This window comes from Chiloscyllium plagiosum, chromosome 1 (genome assembly GCF_004010195.1).
Source record: "Chiloscyllium plagiosum isolate BGI_BamShark_2017 chromosome 1, ASM401019v2, whole genome shotgun sequence".
NCBI lineage: Eukaryota > Metazoa > Chordata > Chondrichthyes > Orectolobiformes > Hemiscylliidae > Chiloscyllium > Chiloscyllium plagiosum.
Window position 1 is genome coordinate 38,813,092 of NC_057710.1, and position 15,581 is coordinate 38,828,672.

Below are 15,581 nucleotides of genomic sequence, written 5' to 3' on the forward strand. Positions count from 1 at the left end.
TTGAGGCAAAAGATATGGAGGCAAGTAAGGGGAATATCAGTAAATGTAAGAACTGAAATGGAGAATAAATGTCAACAATGATTTGGTGGATTGAAAACACTTTGGCAGGAAGAACAGAGGTGCTGAATATTATTTAAATGGAGAAAGACTGCAGGAAGCTGCAGTACATTGGTATTTAGGAGTCCTCATGCATGAATCACAAAAAGCTTGCTACAAGTTCCGAGGATAAAAGTGAAACCAAGTGGAGTGTTGGCCTTTATTTCACAGGGAATTGAGTATAAAGATATAGAAATCTTCCTAAAATAATGCAAGGCATTAGGCAGACCATACCCATAACACTGTGAACAGTTTTGGTCCCTTCATTTAATGAATTATATACATATTGCCTTTAGGCAGAGCCTAAAGAAAGTTAATTGGGATATAGAGAGATTTTCTTATGATGAATAGGTGAGTAGGTTTGACCTATACTCATTGAAGTTTAAGAGAATTGGAGGAGACTTCATTAGTTACCTAGCTCTTGCTGGTGCCAGGCTTGGGGACGATTCTTAATAGTTCAACATGGTAGATGCAGAGAGAGACTGTTTCCCTCCGTGGGAGAGACTAGGACCTGAGGGCATCATCTCGGTCTAAGTGGTCACCTATTTAAGTCAGAGATATGTCCTTTTCTCTTAGCGCATTGTGAAAATGTGGCACTCTTTACTGTAAAGAGCTGTCGAGGCTGGGTCATCAGAAATATTTGAGGGTGATATTGATTGATTTTTAATCAGGAAATCTAAGGTTACGCGGAAAAGACAAGAAAATGTTGTTGAGGATTCTCAGATCAGTGACAAACTCCTTGTATGGTGGAGCAGGTTTGAGGGTTGAATGGCCTAGCTCTGCCCCCAAGTCTTAGGGTCATGATTCTATCAAATAGTGTATCTGCACTCTGTATGTGACAGTGGGGAAACAGTCAGGACAAAGAGACCCACTTTATCCTTATAACAATGATGTTTAGGCCTGGAGTTGGTAAAAAGCTGCCACCAGTCCTTCTTCTTATGCTAGACTTGGAGCTTTCTGCTAGTTTGTGTTGAACAATGAACTGCAAATAGGTCTCAGCAGAAGAGGCATGTATTTTAGATCGCAATAGAAGATTTATTACGCCTTCATATCTATATCTAGGTTGCTTTGTATTGGTGTTAGTATCAGGAGTAGTAGTTAATACTGTCTCCAACTGGAAATGTCCAGACCTACCCAAGGCTCCATCTGGAGTATGGTTATATATAAGAGAGAATGGAGTATCAGCGTAGCTCAGATTATCCTACCATAACCATAGCCTTATACAACACTGGCTAGTAACTCATTATCTCACCACACAACTCTTTACATCAAAAGCACATTTTGTAATTGTGGCTGTAGCTACAGGCTACAGAATGGAGTGCATCAATTCACCAAGGTTATTTCAATACCACCTCTGAAACACAACACTGTCAGAGTAGGTGAAGAGCAGGAATATCATGGCAGTATAACTTGCAAGCTGCCCCCCCCCCCCCTTAGACAATGTTCACAACGTAACAGCAAATCCATAAATAAATACAAAAAAATGTGTTGATTGGAGCTGCCCTCATGAATCACTCTTTTGTTTGAAAGTCATTAGTAAAAGTGAAAATTACATATAATATACTCATAAATCACAAAAAAAGCTATTTATTCTTAAAGTTACTTGACTGAAATTGTAAATAACAAAGAACAAAGAAAATTTACAGCCCAGGAACAGGCCCTTCGGCCCTCCAAGCCTGAGCCGATCCAAATCAACTGTCTAAACCCGTTGCCCAATTCCTAAGCATCTGTATCCCTCTGCTCCCCACCTACTCATGCATTTGTCCAGACGCATCTTAACTGAATCTATCATGCCTGCCTCTACCATCTCTGCTGGCAACATGTTCCAAACACTTACCATCCTCTGTGTGAAGTATCCCCCTTAAACTTTCCACCTCACACCTTCAAAGCGTAACCTCTCGTTATTGAATCTTTCACCCTGGGAAAAAGCTTGTCTCTATCCACCCTGTATATACCCTTCATGATTTTGTAAACCTCAATCAGGTCCCCCCCTCAGTCTCCTTTTTTCTAATGAAAATAAACCTAACTTACTCATCCTCTCTTCATAGCTAGCACCTTCCATATCAGGCAACATCCTCTAAACCTTCCTTACACCCTCTCCAAAGCATCCACATCCTTTTGGTAATGTTGCGACCAGAATTGTACACAGTATTCTAAATGCAGCCGAACCAATGTCTTGTACAATGTTAAAATGACTTGCCAGCTCTTATATTCAATACCCCGTCCAATGAAGGCAAGTATACTACATTGTATATGCCTTCTTGACCACTCTATCCACCTGTGCAGCAACCTTCAGGGTACAATGGCCCTGCACTCCCAGATCTGTCTACCCATCAACTTTTCCCAAGGATTTTCCGTTCATTGTATAATTCGCTCCAGAATTAGTCTTGTCTAAATGCATAACCTCACATTTGTCTGGATTGAAAACCATCTGCCACTTTTCCACCCAACTCTCCATCTATGTATATCCTCCTGTATTCTCTGACAGTCCCTTATGCTTTCTGCTACTCTACCAATCTTCGTGTCATCTGCAAACTTGCTGATCATACCAACAGTGCCCTCTTCCAGATCATTTATGTATATTTATGTATATTAAAAACAACAGTGGCTCCAACACTGACCCCTGAGGAACACCACTGGTCATCTTTCTCCATTTCAAGAAACTCCCTTCAACTACTACTCTCTGTCTCCTGTTGCTCAACCAGTTCTTTATCCACCTAGCTATATCATCTTGCACACCATGTGACTTCACTTTCTCTATTAGTCTACAATGGGGAACCTTATCAAATGCCTTATTAAGGTCCATGTATATAACATCAACAGCCCTTCCTTTATCTATCAACTTGGTCACTTCCTCGAAGAACTCTATTAAGTTGGTAAGGCACGATCTCTCCCGCACAAAACCATGTTGCCTATCACTGATAAGCCCATTCTTTTCTAAATAGATCCAATCCCTCAGTACCCTCTCCAGCAACTTTCCCATCACTGACATCAGGCTCACTGGTCTGTAGTTACCCGGAATATCCCTTGTACAGGGGGACAACACCAGCAAACTTCCAATCCTCCGGCACCTCACCTGTATTTAAGGATGCCACAAAGATACCTGTCAAGGTCCCAGTTATTTCCTCTCTCGCCTCCCTCAGCAACCTGAGATAGATTCCATCCGGATTTGTCCACCTTAATAACCTCTAGCCTACCCAACACATCCTCCCTACTTACGTCAACATGATTCAGACTAATCAAACTTCTATTTCTAATCTCAAGATTCATCATGCACCTCTCTTCAATGAACACTGAGTATTATTTCTCAAAGAGGCTGATACCTAAAGACTAGGACCACAATTTGGGGTATATGGCTGGACATTTAATTAATTGCTATCCTTAAGTGGCAGCAGTCTTCATCAGACAGGGAATAGATAGATTCTCCTCCTTTGTTTGAGCTTCTTTCACTATCTCTGCTAAATTCTCCTTCCCTCCCATTGACAGAATCCATTCTGCAGGAAATTAACCAGAATTGTGCTGCCTCTCTGAAGTCCCTTACAATCTTGCTCAACCCAACACCAAACTTTCCATTTTGCCTAGACTTGCTCAGACAGGTTTATAGCTGGTGCACGCTTGACTGTGCTTATCCCCGCCTGGCTATAATTTCCGAGTGTATAACCCTACAATTGTCTGCCCCATCTCCTTTTAAGTTATTTGCAATTCCTTGCAGCTCAACACATGCTGCTACTCACCTGAGTGTTTGTCAGCTTCTATGTTGAGCTGTTTCAGGCCAATGACCTTATGCTTCCAGGCCCTGCAATGTGACTGCAGTTAAACAAAAGACTGATCTCACCATTCAAATAATTTACTGATCATATTCATGGAGCAAGATTAAAATGTTGAATGAAGTACTAATGACTGTTGTTGTGATGTTGGATCAGATAGTCAAATAATTTTACCATCTGCTAGGGAACCAATGACTTTTATTTTTAAACTACATAAATTGTGAAATCCAAGGGACTTACTAAGAAAATAAAGCCACAGATTCCATGGTTTTGAACAAACAATAATGAACTTCACAAGACAACTCTAAAGCAATAATACAATCTGCAATAGACTTACAACTTAATTCTAATACCCAGAATTACCATGTACAAAATAGAATCAAACACCACACAGCACACATCAAACAGTAAATGTGGTCAAGTTAGTTCCTACAGATTTCTTAGCAATTCCAACAAATGTTAATGATGCAGTGGGATATCAAATCTCAGTCAGCTGCAGGGAATCTTTACTTTTGCCAATCATGCCATTCTACACCCTTTCAAGGGCCTCCCCATCAAGGACTGCTTCAACAACTCTCCCGTTCTGGTTGATCACCCTTCCTTCCTGGGTCCACCCTTCCCTGACTGAGAAACTGCGCTCCAGTACTCATCCACAAGCATAACTCAAGCTTTTTATTGATACTTAGTCTCACTAAGTAGCTCTAGCCTCTTGGTTTTTTCTTGACCTCCTCAGATGCACCAAGCAAATACTACTTGTGAGTATTTCAACCTCCAGCCCCTTGGTTGCACTGAAATATTACTGCTTGCAGGTTTCTTCCAAGTCCCTCTCAGATTGCCCCAATGAAGAGCCAGTGACTTTCCCACCATCTCAGCCCTCCAGGACCTCTAAGTCCTGACTCAAGGGCTTATGCCCGAAACTTTGATTCTCCTTCTCCTTTGATGCTGCCTGACCTGCTGCGCTTTTCCAGCAACACATTTTTAAGCTCCAAAACTTTGAAGCCTATTAACTCCTAGAACTTCCTCTTGTTCGACCAGCATAGAGCCATTCAACTTTGCTTGACTTCTCATTGAGTTTCCTGGACAAAATCCATGTAGTCCAGTTGATTCCCTGCAGAACAGCTTAAAAAAATTCCAACATCAAGACTGTTCTTTCTCTGACTGTCTCATTTTCGCACTCACTGCCTGTAATCTTTGATCACGTCTTCAGTGTACTTTGAACTCCTCTGAATGACCTACCCAAAGCATTGCAATATGGCCGTCTGTTATTGCTGAACAGATTTCAATGTTGTCATCTTCAACTCTTGAAAAGATCCGTTCCTAAATGTTTCCAGGCATATCCTGACTTGCTCAGTACGAAAAGATGCAAATTGAGGAGTTCCTTATACCATCTGTTGAACCTTCACCCAGTATACATTATCACTTTAAAGAAATGAGAGGTGACTCTTTCAATTTTTAAAGTAAAAACTGAAGGAATATCTACTAAATGCAGCAGATTCCAATAGATAATAGTTTCAATTTAACACAGTTTTCTAATAGAGTCAATCTGGTTAGGTAGCTACGAGTTTTACTCTGAACAGATCACATTAGAAAATATAACTCTGTTTACATTGCTACATTTAACTAATTAATAAACTGTTACAATTGTGAGGTTTATAAGATTATTGGACAGTATCTAAACTTAGAATAAGGTGAAAATGATTTGTGAATATTAAACTTTCTACCAGACAAAATGCCTGGTTTCAACAAAAAACCTGCTGAGCCAAATGCAAAGTCTTCTCACCTTGGAACCAGGGGTCAAAATGTATTTGATTTTCTTGGAAATATTTTGAGATTTTTGAATGGAATCTTTTGCATTTTAGGGTTTTTTTTTCATTCTCATTGGCTCCGTCTATAGATGAGGTGCAGTCACATAAGAATGTTATAGAGTCATAGAGTCATAGAGATGTACAGCATGGAAACAGACCCTTCAGTCCAACCCATCCATGTCAACTAGGTATGCCAATCCAACCTAGTCCCACCTGCCAGCATCCGGCCCATATCCCTCCAAACCCTTTCTATTAATATACCCATCCAAATGCCTCTTAAATGTTGATATATCAGATATTGGGATTCACAGCAGAGTTGAAAGAATTCATTCTCTACAATTATCAACTTCCATTAAATGTAGATCCACAACACACAAGGAAAGTTTAAATTTCCTTTACATCACAGCACTTAAACTGATACAATACAAAAGCCATAAGTTATTAGTGAAAGTTTTCTTACAATAGCTGATATGCACTTCATAAATAGAATATTAATTTACAAATAATTAATTTCATGCAACTTCAATATTATCTGCCCCTCACCCCCCACTTAGCTAGGTATGTCTTTACTGACAGAGACCCCATGATCACCTCCTTCCCTCTCCCCTCTTTAGCCACTTGCTTTTCCACCTCTCCATCCCTTTACAGCCTTTGGCTTCTCCGCCCACTTCCTCCATATCTATTTGCTTCTTCCAACCCCTCTTCTTCGTATCCACACATTTATTCCCACTTCACCCCCTTTCTAGCTATCCATTGTTTGGCTCAACTGACAAACCATAATCATAATACACAGATTCAGAATTAGGCCATTCAGCCCATTGAGTCTGCTCCGCCATTCAATGAGATCGTGACTGAGTTCATAATCCTCAATTCCACTTTCCTGTCTTTTATTCCGTAATTCTTGAACCCATTACTGATTTGCCTCAGCCTTGAATGTATTTAATGATCAAGCCTCAAAAGCCCTAAAAGGTTAAGAATTACACAGATTCACTACCCTGTGTGAAAAGAAATTCCATCTCAGCTCAGTCTAAAATCCCATTATTCTGAGATTATGCCCTTTGGTCCTAGACTTTCCCACAGTGGGGGAACAATCTTTCTGCATTAAATCCACAAAGAACCTATTATAATGTCACCTCTGATAGTCAACATCTCATTATAAAACAGTTTATCCTTACCTGTGAACCTTCCTTGGACTGCATCAAAAGCCAATATATCTTTCCTGAGTTAACGGGCTCAAATCTTACACAATATTTCAGCCATGGTCTGAACAAAGTCTTGCAAAAAAATTAACAAAATCTCCCTGCTTCTATACTTGTTACTTCATTCCTGTGAAACAAAGGACAACATTCCATCTGTCTGTTGAGCTTAACTGCAACATTTTTGTGATTCATGTGCAAAAACTCCAAAATTCCTCTGTGCTCTAGCTTCCTGCAGCCTTTGTCCATTTAAATAATATTCATACCCACCCCCACCAAAAAGCATAACTTTCAAAACCATGGACTAATATCTTACTAAGTAGCCTAATATGTGGTACGTTATCAAATGTGTTTTGAAAATCCAAATATATTACATCTATTGCTTTTCCTTTAACTAACCTGCTTGTTACCTCCTCAAAGAATACTAGTAAAATTGTCAGGCATGATCTCCTGTTAAAGAACCCTAGAAGATTAGATTTTCATCTTGAGTCCCTCACTAGTATAAGCATCTTGTCAACATCTACCCTGTCAGGTCCCCTCAGAACCTATATACGATCATCTCTCATTCTCCTAAATTCTAATGGATTCTAACCTTTAGTCTTTCTCAATAAAGATCAATCTCCGGCTTGGGAAGGATTAACAATAATTTCTACCTTTTCAGATTATTTGAATGTACAATGTGCAATAGAGCCTAAGTCTCAAAACAAATTGGTAGGTTAATAAAGTAAGGTTATCAGAAACCACTTTTAAGGAGGGAGATATGGTTTATTAAAAGAGCAGAGGAACTTAAAGAATGGAGAGGCCCAGGAAAGATAATTGGTAAACCAAAAGAACTGCAGATGCTGGAAATCAGAAACAAAAACAGAACTGCAGGAAAAATTTAGCTGGTCTGGCAGCATTTGTGGAGAGAAATTAGAGTTAACATTTAGGATCGAGAGACCCTTCTTCAAAAGATTATTGGTAAAGTCAGAAAAGTAATCGTACAGCAGAGGAAACAGACTGTTCGGGTGCACTCTTCAAAGTTGCTTGGTGTAAATTCCAAACTTACAAATTCTGAAGAAGTTATAGAACATGATGATGAGCCAAGTACCTGTCATACCCAAATGTGCAACAGCTTCAAGGATCAAACTGCTACAATTGACAATTTGTAAATGATGGATTGATCAGTCGTAATGGTCAATAAGAGGCTTCAAAGATGGTTCAAAAGGACAAATGTCAAAAGTAGGTAATGTCAAATAGTTACCAGAAGGGGGTAGTCAATGTGGCCATTTAAAGTATTAGCAGAGAAAGCCACAAAAGGGTGGCTCAGTGGTTAGCACTGCTGCCTCACAGTGTCAGGGACCTGCGTTCAATTCTGACCTCAGGTGACTATCTGTGTGGATTTTGTACATTCTCCTCGTGTCTGCATGGGTTTCTTCCAGGTGCTCCAGTTTCCTCCCACAGTCCAAAGATGTACAGGTTAGGTGGATTGCAATGGCAATTACTCATTGCATCCAGGTATGTGTAGATTAGGTGGATTAGCCATGGTAAATGCATGGTTACAGAGATATGATAGAGGAGTGTCTGGATGGGAGGTTCCTTGGAAAGTGGTGTGGACTTATTGGGCTGAATGGCCTGTTTCCACACTACAGGGATTCTACAAAATATGTGGGACAAGAAGTTATGCCCTTCGATTAGGAACATGAAACATGAAGGTGGAAGGCAAGAATAGACAGGCTAAACCAAAATAGTTGGTTGGGGAATGAGCATGCCTCTGTTAAGATATCATGAATAATTGAAAGAAATCCTCTTAATAAGAGGGGATAGTTAAACAGTAGCAGTCCCGAAAGAGACAAAAGACAAGATAGACGGTGTGGTTTAACAAGGTGAAGGAGTAGGAGCAGGATCAGAAGCCCATGTGATCTGGAAGTCCTAGTGACCACGAAAAACTTAAAGACAAGTTAATAAATGATGTTAAAGAACAAGAGGTACAAAACTGGAGAGAGTTTGGTGTGTACACAGAGATGTCAGACTGCGGAAAACCAGCCATATTACCTCAGTGGATACAGAAGGAAGGTGTGTCTCCAGATGGGACTTATAAGGTCAAAGCCAGGCTGGTAGCACAAACTGAGGAGGGTGATGGCAGAGAGACATGCAAGACATAAAGGTAGATGGACCAACGGCAGGAAAAGCAATGTTGAAAGCTTTCTTGGTTTTAACAGCAAAAATGTTTGGCACATGATATCAAGAAACAGTTGGAAGCAATGGATACAGCAAAGACTATGGGCCCTGTCAACATTCTGGCAAAAGACTTGAGCTCCAGAACCTGCCTCACCCCGAGCCAAGTTCTTTCAATACAGTTACAACACTAGCTTCTATTGACAATGTAAAATATTGCCTCTTGTATGTCCTGTCAATTGATTTTCAGTAAAGTGATGGAAGGGGTCATCAATAGTGCTATCAAGTAGCACACATTCAGCATTTACCTGCTCATTTTGAATTCTACCAAGTCAATTTAGCTGTTGCTTGCATTAAAGTCTTGTTTCAAGAATGGCCAAAAAGGGTGAGCTTCAAAGGTAAGTTGAGAGTGAACACTCTTAACGCCAAGGCCATGTTTGACTAAGTGTGCCATCAAGAAGCCCCAGCAAACAATTGAAGTTGATGGGAATCGGTGGAAATCTGAATGGAGTTGTATGTGGGGTTAAACAAAAATGGCTGTAGTTTATGCAAATCAGTTATTTCAGCTGCAGGAGTTCCTCAGGGTAGTGTCCTAGGTCTTCTACTGCTTTGTTAATGATGTTCCCTCCATTATAAGGTCAGAGATGTTTGTCAATGCTTGTACTATGTTCATCACCTTTCATGACTCCTCAGAAAGACAGTTTATATCAAATGCAGCGAGGGCAAGACAATATCCAGGTTTGGGCTGACATATTCCAAGTAGCATTCCTGCCACACAAGTGCCAGGCAAGGACAAACATCAGAGAATCTAACCACCACTATTTCACATTCAATGGCATTGCCATCACTGAATCTGTTCACTATCATCATTCTAGGAATTACTATTGATCTGAAACTGAACTGGATTAGCCATACAAATACTGTGGGTTATCAGATGCTAAGAATTCGGCAGCATGTAACTGATTTCCTGACTTCCCAAATCCTGCCCACTCTCTCCAAAGGCGCGTGTCAGTGTGTGTGAGATGGAATACACTCCACTTGCCTGGATGGGTGCTGCTCCAATAACACTCAAGGATGCTTGACAACTTCCAGGATGAAGCAATATGCTTGATTGGCACCACATCCACAAACATTCACTCCGGCCCCCCAGCGTGTAATCTCTATAAAATGCACTGCAGAAGTTCACCAAGGTTCCTTAAATATCTAGAAGGACAAGGGCAGTAGATGTATGGGAATACCCCACCTGCAAGTACCTTTCCAAGCTACTCACAATCCATTACTTGGAAGTAACTCAGTGTTTCTTAAGTTTACATGTGTTAAAATCCTAGAATCCCTTTGTTAATGGTATTGTGAGTCTGCCTACGCCAAATGGACCTCAGTGGTTAGCTCACTCTTCTGGATGAATGAAGAAATGAACTCCCATCCACATTTTAAATAAAATCATTCCATGGAGTTTCTAGGAAATGGATTAAGGGATTACATAAATTTTCTCCAATCCTTTCTATAACCAAATAATTTGTATTGTGTCTCAGTCTGAATTGTTTAATCAATGTTATTGCAATACCAACAGTGACCAACTTGAAATAAGTCAATTCCCATCATCGTTAATGTAACAACAAGGTCCACACTTCTTGGTTTAAGCTCACACACAAAGAGCATTATTTGTTCAATGTAACACAGACAAAACCACTGGTGCTTATAAAACTGCAGCATTGCAATAATCATTGTCTTAATGACTGAAAGAAAAACAAACAGCCTCTGCCACGACATCTCACTTGCATCTGTTGTTTTATTTTTTAAAACAAAGGAATAGAATTTACAGGGAATTTCAGCTTGCAGCTTTAGCCAACCAGAATAAACCAAACCAGATTCTGTTTCTAATTCATGAACCTTAATGTTTCTAAGACTTGTTAAATCCATGCATAAGGATAGTTTGCATTGAAATAACAATGTGTAAAAGTTGACTATTTCAACAGCTAGTTTTTTTTTAAATCAGCATGTAAGGGTTGAATTAAAGATAGTGCTTTAAAACCATACCCAAATTGTAAAACTGCAACTTTAAAGTCTCTGAACTGTTAATTAATTGAATGCTCCAGGGGTCATATTTTCTGGCACACTAGCTAAGAAGCATCCTGAAAATAATGGCAGCCTACACTGTGCGACCTTTTACCAGGAGTCATTTCCGCTGAATTTTGAGAAAGGAAACAACACCTAAGGTAAGCTATTTTTCAATAAATTTATTCTCACTGTCAGCAGTGCCTTGGAAATGCAAATTTACAAAAGCAAAGTCATTTACATTTTAAATGATCCAACATTTTTCCTAAGTAATTTTAAAGTGCCATTTTTTAAAATCATTGTAAAATGATCATTCCATCTGATTTTCCAATGTTATTTTTTACTCGATTTTTTTCTCATGGAATGGAGGAAAAGTACATTAATATATTGGTTTAGTTACATTTCAACGCAACAATTTTTTTTATTCACCAGTAGTCCATGTCCAGATGCAGCAAGGGCAAGACTGTATCTAGACTTGAGCTGTCAAGTGGCTAGTAACGTTTACATCACGAGTTAAAAGTCACAACCATCTGCAATAAGAGACAATTTAACTCTTGCCCCTTTATGGGTTCAATGGTGTCACCTTCAGTAAATTCCCCACTATCAACATGGTAGAGGGTACCATTGACCATAAACGGAACTGGACTCATCATAAAGATACTGTGGCTACAACAGCACGTCAGTTTTTGGAAATTCTGCAGTGAGTAACTCACTTTACTCATTTCCTGACTTACTCAACATCTACAAGGCACAAGTCAGGAGTGTGATGGAATACTCCCCATTTGCCTGAATGAGAGCAGAGGGCAGCATGGTGGCTCAGTGGTTAACACTGCTATCTCACAGTACCAGGGAATGGGTTCAATTCCACCTTGGGTGACTGTCTGCATAGAGTTTGCATATTCTCTCCAAATCTGTGTGGGGTTTCCTCTGGGTGCTCTGGTTTCCTCCACATTTCGTAGACATGAGGTTAGGGGGTGTTGGTCATGTAACTTGCCCATAGTGCCCAAGGATGTGCAGACTAGGTGGATTAACTATGGGAAATGCAGTGTTAGAGGGAAAGGAGGGGGTTCCAGGTGCGATGCTCATCAGAGGGTTGATGTGGACATAATGAATTCAAAACACTTAAGATGTTTGACACCATTCAGGACAAAGCAGCCTACCTGATAAGCACATCCACTTCACTCATGACTGATGCTCAGTAGAAGCAGTGTGTAATATCTACAAGGTGCACTGCAGAAATCCATCAAAGATCCTGCACAATCCCTTCCAAAACCATGCCCATTTCCATGTAGCAGGATATGAGTAGCAGATACATGGGGACATCACCAATTATCAAACAAGATCTCCTGCAAGACCACTCACCATTATGAGTTAGAAATATGTTGCCAAGCCTTTAATGTCGTTGGGACAAATCATGGAATTCCCTCCCTAATAGCATTATGGGTCTATTATAGCATATGGTTTTCAGGCAGTTCGCCACCACCTTCTCACGGGCAAGTCGGAATGTTGGCTCAGCAAATCACAACCCACAACTCATCAATTGCATGGAAGATTCAAAATTCAAAGGTACAGTTTAGGGTAGATTCACAGGTTAGTGCTGTGATTAATTGTTACCAGAAAATAAAAGGAAGACAGAGAATGTGTGAACGTTTCATTTAACTAAGGAACCGTAAACGTGTAGCAGAAGATGGTGGCACGGCAGCAGCTCGCAGTGGCCTTTCTGGACCGGGAGCTACTTAATTCCAGGAGGGACAGGAATGTTTGCAGACACTGTTACACAAAGCATTGCTACAGTCCTGGAATGGGCTGAAAACGTACATGAATGGAGAGCTGCTGAAGGAGTTACGTGATCTCAACTTGCTACGGAGGCCAGACCTTCAGTCCTCAGCCTCGCCTGATGCCAGTAGCCAGGCATTGAGTCATCAGAAGCAGTGTGCGTGGAGGCGGAAGTGGGGTAAGCATGGAGGAATTCATGCCAGGCTAAAAACAAACCCTAGCTGGCCTGATGTCCCATCCATTCTGCTCTCCAATGTCTGTTCCCTGGACAACAAACTGGACTGCATCAGACTGTGACTGATGTCTCAGCAGGAGTTCAGAGACAACCGTGTCCTTGTTTTCATGGAAACATGGTTGTGACAGAGTTCCAGACACCCCCATCCAGCTAGACTGGCCTGCCTTGTTTCGCACTGACAAAAATGCAGCTCTGTGCAGTAAGGCTCAGGGTGGGGGTCTGTGTGCCTATATCAACACAAAATGATGCAAAGACTCCATGCTAGTCTTCAGTTACTGCTTATCATAGGTAGAATTTGTGACTGTTAGATGTAGACTATTTTATCCGCCACTGGAACTCACCGCTGTCCTTATACATGGGGTGTATATTCCTCCCAATGCTATTGCTAACAAGGCACTCTGTGAACTGTATGGGGCTATTAGTGGCCTGCAGAACACACACCCTGATGGACTGTTTATTGTTGCTGGAGATTTCATCCAAGCGAATCTCAAAACTGTGCTCCCTAGATTCCATCAGCTCGTGGATTTTGTGACATGCTGGACCTGGTTTATACAAACATCCCCAATGCATACAGGCAGACCCCCGGTCCCACCTCAGCTCCTCAGACCACATCTCTGTTGTGCTATTCCTAGCATACAGACCACTCATCAGAATGATCGAACCGGAAACAGATGAAAACCTAGCCTTCAGAAGCTATTTCTGCTCTTCAAGACTCTTTTGAGCGCACTGACTGGCGCGTGTTCAGGGAGGCATCAACCAACGGTGATGCCATCAAATTAGAGGGGTACACAGTGTCGGTGATTTGCTATGTTCGCAAGTGTATTGATGGGATACTGTGTCCAAGACCATTACTTCTCGCCCTAATCAGAAGGTGTAGATGACCACAAAGGTGTGAACGCTGCTGAGGACCCATGATCCCGCTTTCAGAGCAGATGATAAGGTGGCCCTAACAACAGCGAGGGCCAACCTGACCTGGGCCATCAAAGAGGCAAAGTGCGTATATGCACAGAGAATACACAACCCCTTTCAGGACAGCGGCGATATGCGGAGCACGTGGAAGGGAATTCAGGCCATCACCAACCACAGAACAGGATCACCTGCCTGCGCTGGTGATGCCTCCATCCCAGTTGAGTTATGCACGGTTTGAGGCACAAAATGATGTGGCAGCGAGGAAGTCCACCCCACCCCCCACAATGACCAGGTGCTGTGTCTTACCACGGCCAACGTGAGGTAACATCCCTGGTAGAGCACTCAGAGGTTTCTCTGATATACTAGCAGATGTTCTCACAGACATCTTTAACATCTCCCTGAGCTGCACCATAGTTCAAATATGCTTCAAGGCCGCTACCATTGTCCCCGTGCTGAAGAAGCCTACAGTGTTCTGTTTCAATGACTACTGCCCCGTTGTGGTTAAACCCATCATCATGAAGTGTTTCGAGAGGCTCGTGATAAGGCATATTAAGACTCTGCTGTCCTCCGTGGACACCCTGCAGTTCACGTATCGTCCCAACTGCTCAACAGATGATGCCATTTCCACCACCCTCTATCTGGCTCTTGCCCACCTGGAGACAAAGGACATCTACGTCAGACTACTGTTCATAGTTTTCAGTTCTGCATTCAACACTATCATTTCTGAGCACCTGATTGGAAAGCTGAGTCTGCTGAGCCTAAATACTTCTCTTTGTAACTGGATCCTGGACTTCCTGACTGGGAGATCTCATTTAGTCCAGATTGGGGACAGCATTTCCAACACCATCACACTGAGCACAAGGGCCCTCCAGGGTTGTGTGCTCAGTCCACTGCTGTTTACCCTGCTGACACATGACTGTACAGTGATGCACAAGTTGAATCATATCATCAAGTTCGCTGATGACACAACTGTAGATCAGCACAAGCAACGAGTCAGCATACAGAAAGGAGGTGCAGCAGCTAACAGACCGGCGCAGAGCCAACAAGCTGTCTCTGAATGTGGACAAAATGGAAGAGAGATGGTTGTTGACCTCAGGACGGCACAGAGCAACTACTCTCTGCAGGACAACGATGCCACCCTCTCCACCCTCCCCCCCCCCCCCCACCCGCCATTGAAATCGTGAAGAACACCTTGCGGAGAATCACACCTGGACCCTCAACACCAGCTCCATAGCCAAGAAAGCCCAGCAGCATCTCTACAGTCTACGCAGACTGAGGAAAGCCCAACTCTCATGCCCCATCCTCACCACATTCTACAGAGGGTTCATTGAGAGTACTCTGAGCTGCTGCATCACTGCCTGGTTTGGGAATTGCACCATCTTGGATTGTAAGACCCTACAACGGATAGTGAGGACAGCTGAGAGGATCATCGGGGTCTCTCTTCCCTCCATTCCCCACATGCTGCATCCAAAACATTAAGAGCATTGTGGAAGACACCACACACCCCTCACTCAAACTCTTCTCTCGCCCCAAGTTCTCTATCCTCCATTTCTGATGAAAGGCTTCCTGATGAAGGGCTTATGCC